General features: G+C 50.2%; 1 protein-coding gene across 4 annotated transcripts in view; it reads right to left on the bottom strand.

Moving 5' to 3' along the window:
- KCNMB2 (potassium calcium-activated channel subfamily M regulatory beta subunit 2) overlaps nt 1-15,346 on the bottom strand; it is a 163,743-nt gene that overhangs the window by 108,315 nt on the left and 40,082 nt on the right. For 2 of the 4 annotated variants that reach the window (XM_074591431.1, XM_074591428.1), the window contains exon 1: nt 4,009-4,476. The exons of the other annotated variants lie outside the window; for them this stretch is intronic. The gene's annotated coding sequence lies outside the window, so the exon portion shown is untranslated. Of the gene's footprint in view, nt 1-4,008; nt 4,477-15,346 lie in introns of those variants that run through there. 4 annotated transcript variants of the gene reach the window in all.

Genomic DNA, 15,346 nt, shown 5'->3' on the forward strand with positions numbered 1-15,346 from the left:
CTTAAAAATCACCGAAAAGGTAAAAAAGGCCATCTAACGGGGGCATAACACTGCTGGTTGGCTGTCTGCAGCCACAGCAGCCCTGTTGTTTCAGCACACACCTGACTTATTCTACAGAAAGTGGGAAGTAGTTGGACAATACAGCTCACTCGGCAGGAGGCCTGAGGTTTCCTCCTATTTGACATAAATACGTACGCTGCAAAAATAACTCAAAAGGCAAATACATTCCTGCTTTGTAACCTTTTCCTCCTCATTTCTTTCTGAGTCAAAAGACCTCGGTGTTTTGACAGCTGATTTTATTTTTTGTCTCCGAGATAAAACACTTGACAGAAATTCTTCACCCAAGTGATTTTCGCTGCTTTGAAACCATGCACCAGATGCTAGTCAGCTAGTTGTCGTCTTGTCTGTTATTTTCACCGCTCTTCCATACCTCCGTGGCGTGTCGACAGACCCCTGCACGACGAAAGCTAAACCACGTCACCCCTTGCTTGCCTGGTCCTGCAGCGAGACCCCCGTGGCACCCGCACGGGGAAGGACCAGGGGGCAACGGCTCCAGGGCTTGCCTTGGACTGGGTCTGGTAAGACCGTAAACCTTGAGGTTAGCCACCCAGATTCACTAGATTCATTGTTAAAATTGGACTTGTGAATGTATACGTTCGTGCTGTGTGAATCCCTGTCTCCTAATGTACACAGTGTGGGGGGCTGACCCCCCTCTGCCAGTGGTCACCCTTATTTTAACCTTCTTTCGATGCTTTCTGGCCTGCGCTCCCTGCATCGGCGCTGACGTTCTCCTCCCTGTTGGCTCTCTCCACGCCCCGCAATGTGCAAGACAGGCACAACAGGAGAGGCTGCCATGTGGGAAAATTTAGAAATTTCCACGTTGGTCGTCTTTTTTCTTTTTTTTTTTTTTTTTCTTCCTTTTATTTTGGCTGCACAAGCAGTTTCCACAGGCCATTGTGGACTTACACGGGAGAGTTAGGGAGAACGTGGGGACGTAGCAAACACCATGAAAGAAGTGCCCGTGCAGCGCGCAATGGATGATGCTGACTATTCGTTTTACCCAAGCCGCAAGAAATTCAAACACTTTTCATGAATATTCACAGGGAACCGAAAGCTCTTTAGCCCGGCTCTCACATCTGCCTGGCGGGAGCACGTCAGTGCTTATGTGTTGCTCGTATGACTACTCGCAAGACGCGAATTTTAAACCCGACTGCTCAGATAGTGATGGAAATCCGATATGAAACAGTACACTTGGTTGTGAAATTTGCAATTCACTTTCCGCGCGTTAGCTATACCAATCATCTCACCGAGGAGCACCACGCGACTGAACCAAGCAACGCAGTACGCATTTGCAAACATTCGCCGTTCCCAAAAGATCTGCAAGCCAAGAGTTACGCACCAAAGAAATTCCCAAATAATATCAGATAAATTAGAAAATTGCACGAGCTCGGTAGACAACTCATAAGCAAGAAGGGCAAGTGAGAGTTGTGGCAAAAAGTACTCGTTGGGCTTCTGAAGGAACATCATCCGCTGTGCATTGATGGAGCAGAGGGAATGCTGAGAGATTTGGAGTCACTTCGGACAACGCTCTCAGACGATGGCTGTTTGCTGCTGGCAGAAGTTTTTGTAAGCGGCAAATTTGTCTGGAATAGTTTTAGAAAGCAGATTTGGTTTTGGAGCCGGGGATTCGCAATGTGTCCGATTTTACAGCTGAAACATAGAACCCGCTCCTGCAACAACATCTCGCTTTGCGCTTTGCCTTATCTGGAGCGAAGAGCCCCATTCCCAGCCCCATTCCCTGAGCGCCGCCGTTGGCATTCCCATCGCTCCATTTGCAAGGCAGGGCAGAGGCCGGGGGACTTGCCCAAGTTCCCAAGAATCCAGCGGCTGGACGCAGGTCAAACGCACTCTCCCACCTCTGTGTGGTCTTTCCCCTTCGGCCCCTTCCCTCAGAAAGGCACCGAAGTAAAACAAAGTAAAATTGTCTCAGCCTCCGGACAAAAGCGAGATGGAGAATTAAAAATAGGTACTCGATTTCCACGTGCATTGCTCATTTCTGACACAGATTTAATATCTCTGCGTAATATCTCTTTGATCCATGCTGCAAACCGCCAGGAACAATTTCTTTGGAAGAAAGTTTTCGCTGTTATTGTTATATACAAAGTAGTGTATATGACACACATTGATACGATTTTTTCCCCCTGATTTGCAAGGCAAAGTAATAGTCTTGACTGAAAAGTTACTGCTTGGATCAAATGCAGAACATTTATGTTACGTTTCTTAAAAGGAATTCTTCCCATTCCTGATCCAATAGTGCTTCTCTTTGGCACCATCTGCGTTGACTTTGACCGAATGTATTTAGCGCTTTTGTTGTTAAATTGCCATCAGTGTTTTGTTATTGAATGAATGATATCGTGACCTATTTACAATGCAGTATAATACACTGAAATCTCCTTAAAGGGAACATTAGTCAGAATGAGTAAACTCAAATTACTCGGTGAGCCCCTGCTATGTATGGGAATTATTTTTTTTTCTAATGAAGATTTAATGAAAACAATCCGTCTAACAGAATTCTCGAAGTTGTCAGCTTTTGACAACAGTATTGTAAAGTATGCTTAATGACACCTACATTAAAGTAGATTTAAAATGGCATCATAACCTTAATTTTAAAATTTAGCACAGCAAGGAACACCATCCCTCTTACTGCAAGATATGCGACTCTCAGCCCCTTTAAGCGCGTTTTTAATAGCTCCTGCGAGAAGCATTTCCGCAAGCAGAACATTTTATCGTTACTAAATACCACTCGCTCCCAAGTCTCTCTGTTGTTTGGAAATGAAACTTTAACGCACAACGTCGAAACAATTCATCACGGCGGGGAACGCGACGCTCGCACCGCACACGCCAGACGGGAAGGATTCTGCCTGTGCAGGGACGTGACATTTTCATTCATTAAGTTCCCGCTGGTTGTCTGGGCGGGAGGGTCGTATGCAACGACAGAAATGCAAACTTGGAGCCCAGCAGCCACCGGGACCCCGCGCGGACCCCGCCGCCCGGCTTCGCCATGCAGACCCTGCTCTTTGACGTCTGGACATTTTCTTGTCGATTATATGCTAAACGGGGGCGTCGTAAAAAAGTACAGGAGCCTTCTAACTTTGCGTGTCACCTCCTGGACTTCTGGCTGGGGAGAAAGAAGCTTTTCCAAGGGGAAGATTTCCCTTTATACCGCTGAGCATTCGTTCCCCCCTCAGCCCTCGCTCCCAGCCCTTCCAGCATCCCGTGAAACCGTTTGCATCCTTCCCCCACACCGGCGTGGCTCAGAGGGAGGGTGGCGGGGGGTTGGGGGGGGGGAAATCATACCTTTTTCTGTCTGAAACTACAGTTCTCGTCCAGCAAAACAATGCCAACGGTGCAGAGGAAGCTTTGATTATGCAAAATGGATGGACGCATCATGCCTTTTTTTGTTTTGTTTTGTTTTGTTTTGCAATAGGTTATAACCTAAGGAGTTCCTCACCCGGAAAATCCCTCCCGCCCCCCCACCCTGCCTCTGTTTTCCCCGTTTCAAATGACATGGGTAGCACTCCAGACACATTTTACACGTTAATAGCGTATTTCCCCTCATCTTACAGGCTCCATAGCTTTCCTCTTCCCCTTTTATTTTAGGGCAGCCTCCCCTCTCCCTTCTCCCAGCTCCGAAACAGCCCGCCTGGCTGGGGAGAAAAGCAGTAAAGTGTTTTCTGCGTGACCTCTATGTATTTTACTCCGTGGGAAGAGCAACGTGGAATGCACACTCAGCAGGCGGCGAGACTGGAGCCTCGAGGCATTTCTGCCATAAAAACGCAGGACTATCAACAGTATTTCCATCACACACACACACACATACCCCCCCACCCCGTCCCATCACCCCCTCCCCACCGCCGCCGCCTGGGTGCCGGGGGAGCCCAGGGAGCCGAGCACAAACAACGGGCACCGAGCAGCAACAGCTCCCTTTGTTTCCCATGCAAATCCTACCTCCGATAGTTGTCACATCTTCCTCCGAGGCGAAGCCTAATTATTAATAAACAGAGATCCAGCGGAATCCTCCAAACTGCCACCAGTTGTTAAGCGCTGTCATCCTTCCCTCCTGGCGCTTAAACCTTTTTGGACCATTAATGTGACAACCCCCGCTAACTCATAGCTTGGTACTCCCTGCTCAAAATGTCTGAGAGAGTTTGGGAGGACAATAGGAATGACAGGCACACTAGACAGCCATGCTTGAAATTAGTTATCTCAAGCTGACTTAAGGCTGTTTCGTCGTGCTTTTAAGGCATGCACTCGGTAGGGTTTATTAACCTCGGCTAGACGTGCCGTTCCTGCTTTTATTCAGTGCTGTAATAGGATGGCTGCTGGAAACGCAGCGATAGGTCTAACCCCATTCATCCCTCCGTAGCTTTTAAACCTCCCCGGGAGAAGAAATAGCTTCAGTCATCCTTAAACTTACTGAGGCTACTGTTTCTGCAGAGCAGGGTTTCACACATTGTTTGGAAACTAAGGAGAAAAATCACTCCCGGGAATGGAAGGTGCGGCGGCTCTCACCGCGGCTGCCAACGGCAAAATGAAGGCGGCGGCGGCCGCCCCCACCGCAAGCCCAGGCTGTCGCGGGAGTTAGTGAAAGTAGCGATGGGAAGCGGAAAGTTCATAAAACTCTATGTGGCAGATGTGGCACAAAGCGAACGAGGGGGGACGGACGGACCGGACCGTGCTTTGTATTTACAGAGTCAACGATGCTTCCCAAAAGGCAAAAACACCGTTTGCGGATCGCAGGGTCTCGCAATCTAAATTTGCAAGTTGACAGCGGCCAGGATAACGATGAGCAGAAGGAACGCGAGTGATGCACGGCGTTCGCAGTGCCTGCGGTGTGGGGAAGAGGGGCGCTGAGAGGATGCTGGTTTCGGTAAAACCATGCGCATCTTTAGATCCCAGCTCAGAAATATCAGTGCTCTGCCGAGACCTTGGAGCCTTTTTCTTCTTGCTTGTCGGTTAATGACCAGCCCGGGTCGAGATGGATCAACGCTTGTGAAACATCTGCTGCCAGCTCAGTGTTGCTGATCTCAGTGGGGTCCCTAGTGGACAAATGTAAAAGCCACCAGCGCAGATGTGGCTCTGCGGGCAGCAATGGCGCGGGGGCCGAAGGACTGGAGAGGCAGCCGGGCGCCAAGGCAGGCTGGGAGAGAGCAAGGAGGGAAACCAGCACTTTTGCTGCTGGTTCAGCACCTGCCTGATTTTTCGGTACCACCCAGTTCACAGCCTTTGGCTTAAAATGAAAATACAAATGTCTCCACGCACGGAGACATCCCAGAAATGCATGGCGTTGGGAGGGAGTAAGGAGGAAAGCGGCTCAGGGTGACAACCCGGCTGTGGCTGCCTCACGCCCTGGGAATGAAGGGGTTAAGAGAGCCCTACTGCCAAATACGCATTAGGTTTTTAGACGACTGGGACCTGAGGGCACTGAGGGCTGGTTAAGGTGTGAGCCTTCTCCTTTGGTGTGGATTTGCGTTGGCCCTTTGCGCCGGTGACTGTCACAGACCACCCGAGAGTTGCCCTTTGCCGGAGCGGAGGCTGCTGGTCTGTGCTGAGCCAGCCGGGAAGTTCTGCCTTGCTCCCAGGGGAAAAGTGGGCCACGTAAACCCCTCTTTTTTCCCACATCGCTTCCTGCCACCATCCCACCAGATGCCCACACGGCCAAGGGCTTTACCAAACGGCGTGTGCTCCTCCTCCTGAACTGGCCTTCGTGGGAACTGCTGAATGAAAGCAAGCTTGTTGCTGGTGCAAGCCAGCCGTAGATGCCGATGGGCACATCTGGGGCTACCAGGAGCATGGCATTTGTCCTCAAATCAACATTTCTTCCAACAGACCCCGTGCTTCCCCATGCTGTACTTGCTGTCACTCTTGGGCATCCCCCCTTCTCCTTTCCACCCCCTGCTCCCTACACAGTCCGTCCGCTGGAGAGGGGGTCTCAGGGCTCCAGTTTTGTTTCTCAGCTTACAGCGGGGGATTATTAGCACCTTAAACTTCTCCCAGAATTGGAGGGAGCAAAAGGGAGCTTTTCATTTTGTAGGCACGCGTCTCAGGGTAGGACCGTTACGCGCAGACTGCCAGCACGGCCGCCAGAACAATACCTGCTTTGTGAATAATTTAAAGAATTTTTTCGCTGCCACTTACCCAGCGTTTTTCATAAGCCCTACATTCACCTTAAGGCAGAAAAAAAAAAAAAAGCGGGGGGGAGGAGGAAAAAGAAAAGTTCTCCTTGTCCTAAGCAATATACTTCTGTCTCACTAAGGGGCTCACTGGGCGACTGATTTGTCCGTGGGATGACACAGCTGTTCACCAGACGTTCAAGAGCTTCCTGTTGGAGACACACAGGTCCAGGGGTGCTGGCTTTGTTGGTGATGTTTTGAGAGATTTCACTACTGAACTGGATGCATCAGTGTGTTCAATGATGGGTTTATGCAGGTGACCATTGCCGCCCACGTCCACAGTTCACCAGTTATCTATGCTGGATACAAGGTGGCTCCCAAAAGAAAGGATGACTGCCCCGCTCCCCCCTTCCTTCTGCAGTGAAGGAGCTGCTGATGGACCTCCCCGCCACAGTGACCCCAAAGGCTGCAGCCCTTTGCAGTAGGTTAAAGTCACTCAGACTTGGTGGTCAACAGGCGATAACCATCTGTGAGAGCTGAGTAAGCGAACGGACAAGGAGATGTACTTGCACTGGGTGGTGACTGAAAGGGGGGTAAACTGTTCAAGGTGTAAGGTGTGGGCCAATGGAGGATGATCAGGAAGTTCTAGGGGCTGATTAGTTCAAAATGGTTCAACCTTAGGGAGATATTCTGAGATACTCCCCGTTTCCTCAGGCTTTTTCTAATCACTGAGCAGCAACAGCAGCTGCCATCAGTGATGGGACTCATGCGTCCTCCCTGTCCTTGCTACGGCTCTACTGCTCTTGCATTTTCCCGATGCACCAATCTGCTCCTGGCTGGAAACAAGATATAGAAAGCGAGGGAGCACCGATCTGATCAGGCGTGGCAATTTTCTGTCTTCCTGGACCGTATGAATGTTGCAAAGCAGGATTGCCTTGGGAAACGGAGGGTTCCCAAGTGCTTTCCCTTTGCCCTCCGTCAGCACAACCCTACTGACTTCCGCGGGAGCTGAGGTTGCTGCTCAGCCCTGCAGCAGTAGACCCTCTTTAGAAAACTCATTGCCTGCAAAGGAGCTGCAACAATTTAAAACGTCTCTGTTTCTGAGGGATATTAGCTTCGGAAACAGCCAAGGAGGATGAAAGAGGGGACGAATTCAGAAGATTTGTAGTTTGCGTGCTGACTCTAAGTCAAACAATATAATGAATGGGGCAACTAATGCATAATTTCATTATGAGTCATCCTAATTATAAGGAGAATTTGATGGATACGTAACTAGAAAGTGTAACTGTCTGTTACAAATACACATTTCTAATTGCACAGGGAAGTACACAATGTAATTAAAGCTGCAGGTTACACATACAATAACCTTTTCTTCCCCTGTGGAGGCAATTTCTTCAGGAACAGTATGAATTTGTTTTGAAGTTGCGTACCTATCAGACAGCATTCTTTCTACCCACTGGCTGAGTCTTTTTCAAACAGCAGCACGGAGTCTCACTAATCCATAGATACTTGGTGTGAATTGGGTATTAAAGGAATCGCAGGGATGATCCGTTGATGGTTCTTCCATGTTGGGTCCCTCTGTAGAGTGTCAGTGGTCAATGCAGTGTTGGCCTGGCAGGGCTACAGATGTGACATGCATGGCAGGTAATGGGTTGTATTAATTATGTATAATCACAGCGTTAAATGAAAATTAGTCCTAACAAGGAGAAGGATCCTTCAAAAGTGGTCCAATTCTGTCATACTCATCTAGATAGTCTTCGGCTTTGTGGAGCCTGAACTCAGAGCTGAGTTTTGCAGATGGTCACTATTCCCTAGAAAGGGTGAGTCCAGCGTGGCGGAAGAGTAATTCCTAATGGTGATCTTGGCTACGTGCATTAATCCCACCTCTGTCTTTTAAATGCAAGAATTAGAAAGCCGGCTGATGGCAGTCCCTGCACTTACAGCTCTGGCTGGTCTCCCGTCTTTTCCCTGCAGTAAAACAGGCAGCACCTGTGCCTTCTACAACTCCTTTTTTTTACAGGAGAGCAATAGCTGACGTGCTGCCGCAGGAAAACAGCCAGGCTGTCCTGGGTGACTGGTCAGAAACTATTATCTGTAGCATAAAGTCAGAAATCCCTTGTTTACTGATGGTGAAATGCAAGCCCCTGTTGGGCTGCAGTCTTGCAGTCTCTCTCGTGCCGAGAATGACAGGACACCCGAGCGTCCTGGAAATCTGTTGGTTTAACTGAGTTATATTACACCGACTAGCTAATGGCTTCCCCATGCTGCTTGATTGTCCCCCTTTATACGCCGACTCTGTCTTTTTCTCGCATGGCTCTTTTTGAGCCACTTGCCTAGGAGAAAATAACTACATGTGGAGTGGTGTTAAATGACCCAGAAGTTGCTGCTTTGCAGGCTGACGGTATTTGATGCAAATAGATGGCTTCTCGCTGTGAAAATCTCCTCGGTTGACAATCCATTGGGTACTCTTGACGATAGTTGACCGAGGAGTTAAAACACAGGCTCCTCTTTGCATATTCACACTATCATTCTTACAGAACTGCCGGTATTAAATTCTTCCTGCGCAGTTTCAGTGGAGGCCTTTCCACTCCCCATTTGTTCAACAGCTGCTGGGGCGCTTTGCTCCTTCTCTTTGCCTTCAGCTCTTGCCATCTGCCATCATTAAGTTGCCCAGGTGTCGGAAGTCTTCTTGCACTTCTCTTGTAAACATTATTCTGCTGCCTTCTTCACTAACTCAACCTTCATTTATATAGAGGCTGATAGATCAGGCTAGCTGTTCTCAAAACATCTGCTACATTTCATACTTTATGGGGGCGGATGGGGAACGGAGTACGTATACTTGCTGGCAAAAGTAAAGACTGGTTAACTCTTCCTTCACTTTCCGTCTCCAAGAGATAACTGTTTCCCTGCACTTCTCGATGTGCCAGTTAATTGATACTGGCCAGTTGGGATGTTACCTAGAGCAAATATATCACGAACCACAGATAATTTTCCGAAACGTCAAAGCTTCCACATACCGCAACGATGCTGGCTCCTCAGTGGTACTGAGGAGCAGCGGAGACGGGATGTACCTAAGGCAGTTATCAGCAAAGGCATCAAAATAAACCTTTTTTCCTTTTTATAATGCTTTTGCTGGTGCTAACAGGGGCCACTCCGCTGACTTTGGTACGTTTTCTGCTCAGATACAGGTCAGGCAGCCTTTTACGACTACCTGGAGGGGAAATCCACACACAAAGAGCATCTTTCACAATGATGGGTAGTGTAAACTATTGAATTCTTTTGGCAGAGACGATGAAATTAAATGACTTCTGGGGTGCCCAATCCTCCTCAGTAAATCACTGAAGACTGGCTGCGCGTTTGAACAGCAACAGAACGGAATCCAGCAAGCCCGGCTGCTTACACAATGCTGCTCGCTGGGCCCAGCGAGTGTTTTGCGGCTTTAAGGCCGGTAAAACACGTATCTGAGGATGCTCACCCAGCCGCCGGGGCCAGTCTCCAGCCCCAGCGTTGCGTAATTCCAACAGGATTCCACGCCTCGGCGATTCTACTCTCCTCCGTTTGGGTCTCAGCGCCGGCGCTTTCAAAGCCTGATTTTGCGCGCAACTGTTGGGCAAAGACGGTTTCCTGCTCTGAGGAGTTCTGCCGAGCAGCCACTGCTGCCTGCTGCTTTCCCATTTGTTAAGCGATGGATTACTGTTCAAACATCTGCAGCCCGCGTCGGTCTAAGCTCTGCGCGCAGTTCTCCAAAGGTACTCCTCGCCTGGAACGCCGCCATCAGGGGTTGTCTCTTGCTTGTTCCGTAGCTTCCTGAAGCGCTGCTCCAATGGACGCCGCGGTGGTTTCCTCGCTTTGTGACGGGTAATGCACCGCGCTACTCACCTTCCACAGAAAACCCAAATGGGCCACGTAAACGCTCTCTGATTTTTACATAGAGCTGTTTCTCCATCAGCTCTCCGTGGCTTTTTCTGTCCACACGTTCCTATTCCTGTGTTAATCTTACTTCCCCAGCAACTTTAGCAAGATATTGCTAGATAATTCTCTCCTCGCCTTTTTTCCACCCCCCAGCAAATCATTTGCTATGCAGCGTTCGCCTTTCCTCAGGATTCAAGTATCTCCTTTAATCTGTTCTTCCTTTCATTCTTTACTCAGCTGCTGCTTTGCTTTGGTGGAATAGTCACTTCTCTGATGAAGCTCATGCTTCTATTTCTGTTCTCTCTCTTTTTGAAAGGTCTTTTGCATCAGCGAGATGCCTGTTTGGGTGTCTTTGATGAGTTGGTGCTGCACGCTGAGCTCTGCGCTCCAGGTGTGAGAGGTGGAGTTGTGGAGAGAGCACGCAAAGGGGGGAGGGAAGGGGACTCCGCCGTGCCGGGGGGAGTTTTCGATGGAGCAACGACAGAACCAGGCAGGTAAATAGCCTGGGAGCCGGGATCCATGCCGCGGAGAGGCTGTTTTGTGGTGCTGTGCCTCAGTTTCCCCACATTTAAGCCAAGAATAATCCTCCCCCTTTATAAAGCGCTTTGCGAGCTTTGCCCAAGAACTGAAAGAAGACAACTGGAACTTGGTCTTGTTAAGGTTGTGTTATTGCTGTCGTGCTGATAAACTTTAAATTCAGAATGGCGAGAGCTTAAAAATGCCTAAGGAGCCTCTGTATTGCGCGGCGCGTTTTATACTGTACGTTGCTGGTCACATACGTCAGCTCCTGAAGGCCCAGCCTCCCCTGCAGGGTCCTCACCGCCATCTCGCAGCCATTTCCCTTCTCTTCTTGGGGCTAGAGGGCACCCAGAAGGAAAGGATGGTTTTCCTCTGCGTCCAAGACGCCGGCGCCTCGGGGTCTCAGCAGAGCTGTCACAACTCCACTTCTCCCGTTCTCCCCCCGTCTTAATGTCCCTTGTCTTGATGTCCCTGGCTCTCGTGTCCGTGATTACCACGGATGCTTACGCGGGATGCGGCGGGTGTTGCGGCCCTGCATGGGGGGGTGAAGAAGGGTTTGGGTGGCAGCTTCGCAGCCGCCGAGGAGCAGGAGGGACGTTGCCTGTGCCGATTTCAAAGCCCAGCCTGCTTGGAGAAAACACGTGCTGGCAGGGACAGGAGAAGCCTCTCACAAGGCGCCGCTTTTTAATTTTATTGACTTCTAGTCTGTAGCAGGTACTCGGAGGGGCTTAACCCGCACTGGGGCACGCTGTCACAGGGTGCGTGGCGGCTGCCGAAACTAGGGCGGAGGATTTATACTTGTGAACATCAGAAATTCACCAAGGTTCAAAATCTTCCCGCAGTCTTCCTGCGTAAATCTGTAGCGACCGGAGGGATTTGACTGTATTTACTGCAGCAGAGTTTGGGATTTATACCACTGAGGACAACGCTTGGTCTTCAGCACACGGGTCGGAAGATATACAGGTTTTGTACCAAGTTATCGTCCCCCTGTGAAAAACTTACAGCCCCTGTGCAAAGCCGCCACCTCCTCCCCGCCATCGCAACCGCTGAGGACGCAGGACGTGCTTACGGATAAATGACTCGGGGGAGGAAACGTGGTATTTGGAAACCAAGCAGGTGCTTTCCAGGAGGAAGAAAGCGGAACGATAAAGCTTTGCCTTTAACACAGGCTACAGGGACACTGCTTTGGCGTAAACACACGTTTTTTTCATTGATAAAAGAAATCTCCGTTTTCCATCCTCTCTGATACGTTTTTCAGTCTTGCATGTGCAATAATATTAATGTATCATCAAAGGCTGAAGAGGACTCCAGAGGAATTTAGCCAGTGACTTATCTCTGTTTTTAATTACCTGATGCTATTTGTTTACATCTGTTTGCAATGGTTTTATACTCACTACGCCTATTGAGGTAATGTCGCATTATTTCTCCCCTTTAGGTAATTTTAAAAACAGAAAAAAAAAAAAAGAAGAAAAAGGAACAACCTGTCCATAAATACACCTGTAATCTGACCTTTTCCCTGCTCTGAGAAGTTTTAAGTAGATTCTCTATAATTTTGTGTCTGTACTTGCTCTATTTTGGGACTCTCAGAAATAACCTTGCGTCTAAACTGTGGACTCTAAGAGGCACAGAGGAGTGACTGCAGGCTGCGGAGTTCATCCCTACCGGGACGAGGGGCCGTATCCTCAGCAAAAAAAGCACTGCGTGAGGATTTGTCCAAGAGTACACACATCCTACCCTTCTCTTGCAGGGGCTCCCAGCTGGAGCTGGAGACCACATGTTCTAATGGCGAGTGCATAAAACAAGCCTGAAAAAACAGCCCCAGAAACTCTTTACTTGGGCAACGGATGCCCCAGCTCCAGCGCGAGCAGCTGGACGTTGCAGGATCAGGCTCTGGGGGGGGCACATTTTGGCCGCAGCTGCCTGTGCTTAAAGATAAAAGCACCACGATGTGCCTCCCGTACGCACAAACGCCCGCGCACGGGCGCACACCGCATCCCGAACCCTCGTCTCTCTCCTCCAACCCACTCTCCTCCCACCCACAGCCACCGCAAGAAGGATGTCTTGTCTTTACTTAGTTTTCGTGCTTATATTTCACATACCTCAACTAGTAAATAAAACCCCAGCCCCTGGAAAACCAAAACCCCTTGGGGAGAAGCATGACAGGTCTGGTAGCGCAGGAACAAACGTCCCCAGGGGCGCGTTTACCTCACACAGTGTGCCTGCTTCCCTTTTCCTCCCCAAAATCGCTGTTATTTTTGCGCAGAGGACTAAAGCGACTCTCTCCCTTCTTCGCCCTCTGTCCCTCCTCGCCGGTGCTCAGGCGGCTCATTAGCCCCCGCCGGGCCGGTGGGGTTGAGCCAGGCTCAGCCTCCAGCAGCAAACGAACGTTATCCCTCAGCAAAGGAGCGGCCGCTCCTTGGAGCACCCGCCTGGCTCCGTGGGCACGTCGCCGTGTGGGCAGAGTGGAGGGACATAACCGCCATAGAGTAACAAGCCCTCGGCCGGCTCACTAACGCTGACAGCAGCGAGTCCACCAGACAAGCAAAGCACAGAATCATGGAATCGCCTGGGCTGGAAGGGACCTTTCAGATCACCGAGTCCAACCACCAACATGACTCTGACAAAACCACCACTAACCCATGTCCCTCAGCACCACGTCTACCCGGCTTTTAAATACCTCCAGGGACGGTGACTCCACCACTGCCCTGGGCAGCCTGGTCCAATGCTTGACAACCCTTTCGGTGTAGAAGTTTTTCCAAATATCCATCCTAAACCTTCCCTGGCGCAACTTGAGGCCGTTTCCTCTTGTCCCATCGCCTGTTCCTTGGGAGAAGAGCCCGACCCCGCCTGGCTGCCCCCTCCTTTCAGGGAGCTGTAGAGAGCGAGAAGGTCTCCCCTCAGCCTCCTCTTCTCCAGGCTGAACACCCCCAGCTCCCTCAGCCGCTCCTCACAGGACTTGTGCTCCAGACCCCTCACCAGCTCCGTTGCCCTTCTCTGGACAGGCTCCAGCCCCTCCATGTCTTTTTTGTGGTGAGGGGCCCAAAACTGGACACAGCCCTCGAGGTGGGGGCTCACCAGTGCCCAGTACAAGATGACTACCCCAGTCCTACTCACCACACTGTTCCTGACACAAGCCAGGATGCTGTTGACCACCTTGGCTACCTGGGCACACTGCTGGCTCGTATTCAGCCGGCAGTTGACCAACACCCCCATGTCCTTTTCTGTCCCTCTTGGCCCAATGCAAAACCTCTGCTCCGGTGATTTTTAATTGCTGGCCGGTACGAAAGGGTCGGGAAGCCCACGTGAGTAGGGAGGTCTCTTAAGCTGTGAGGAGTGGTGGGAGCCCATCAAGCATGAAAGGTGCTACCTGGTATTGCGGCACGGTGTGCTCTCTCCCCGCGGGCGTGCACGGGCATTGTACGGCGCAGCTGACGCGGAGGAGCACTGGGAGGATGGCAGGGATGGTGGGGACGGTCCTGGAGCGTGAAGCTCCCTGCACTGGGGCTTTGCTTTCCCAGGCTTTCTGCCTGAGCTTGGCACAGCCTTTCCTAGCAGAGAAAGGAAGGCTCTCTACAAGAGAGCTTCCATGCCCTGCATCAGTGACGGACATCTGCCTTGCGTGCGGTCTGCAGGGTTTAAAATCTGTGTGAAAAGCTGTTTCAAAAGAGAGTAGCTTTCCCGTCGGCGGGAGGCAGAGCTGTGCCCCCGTGGGAGCGGGGTGGGTGCCTGCCGACCCAGGGCTGGGCGCCTGCGGTGCCATCGCCGCTGCTGCCCCTCTTTCCTCTATAGGGAAACTCGGGGGGAAGCCAAAGCAGGGGCTGTGTTCGTAGATGAGGTCAGCAACAAGCTACTTCAGCGCACTTGCCAAGATAGGCTTTCAAGCAAGAGGAAATCCAAACGACACCTTTCGAAGAGGTAAAGACGTTGAGACCCAATTCAGGTCTCAGCTCCACCTCTGTAAATACTGAGCAACTCCCCGGCAGTCATAGAATAGAATCATAGAATCATAGAATTGTTGAGGTTGGAAGGGACCTTTAAGATCATCGAGTCCAACCTTTAGCCTACCCTGACAAGAGCCACTTCTAAACCATGTCCCCCAGTGCCCCATCTACCCTTTTTTTAAACACCTCCAGAGATGGTGAATCCACCACCTCCCTGGGCAGCCTATTCCAATGTTTAATAACCCTTTCAGTGAAAAAATGTCTCCTAATATCTAATCTAAACCTCCCCTGACGTAACTTGAACTTGACGTAACAGTCGATAGAGTTACTCCTATCTCTGCCGGTGGGGACGGGCAGAATTTGTCAAACCCAGAATAGCATGAAGGATCCTTGATCTGGAGCCAATTAGGAGCCCAGCGTTACTAGGCTGGTAGCAAGTGACGTCTCTCCCACACACCGCGATGAGGAATACAGGTCTGAGTCCAAAAGTTGAAGATCCGCTTTTCCTTCCCTCTCTTTTGCAAAGAAATCAATCATGTGCCTTAATTATTTTGGACAGCTCGGTCCTTTCAGGGTTCCCTTTCGGGGACCGCTCCATTGTGTCAAGAGCTGTTGAACAAAAAGACACTGTCTGCCCAAAGTCGTTCATGTGTTTTATTCCGGCAGCCTCTTGATATTTTAGCTACTAGAACATTCCTTGGCCCATATGAAATATTTGAGACGCTGTGAAGAAATTTCATGCCGCTAATTTTTAATATAGCCATTTTTAATGAAATAGAGGACCAAGATTCCGCGTTTATA

This window comes from Larus michahellis, chromosome 6 (genome assembly GCF_964199755.1).
Source record: "Larus michahellis chromosome 6, bLarMic1.1, whole genome shotgun sequence".
Classification (NCBI taxonomy): Eukaryota; Metazoa; Chordata; class Aves; order Charadriiformes; family Laridae; genus Larus; species Larus michahellis.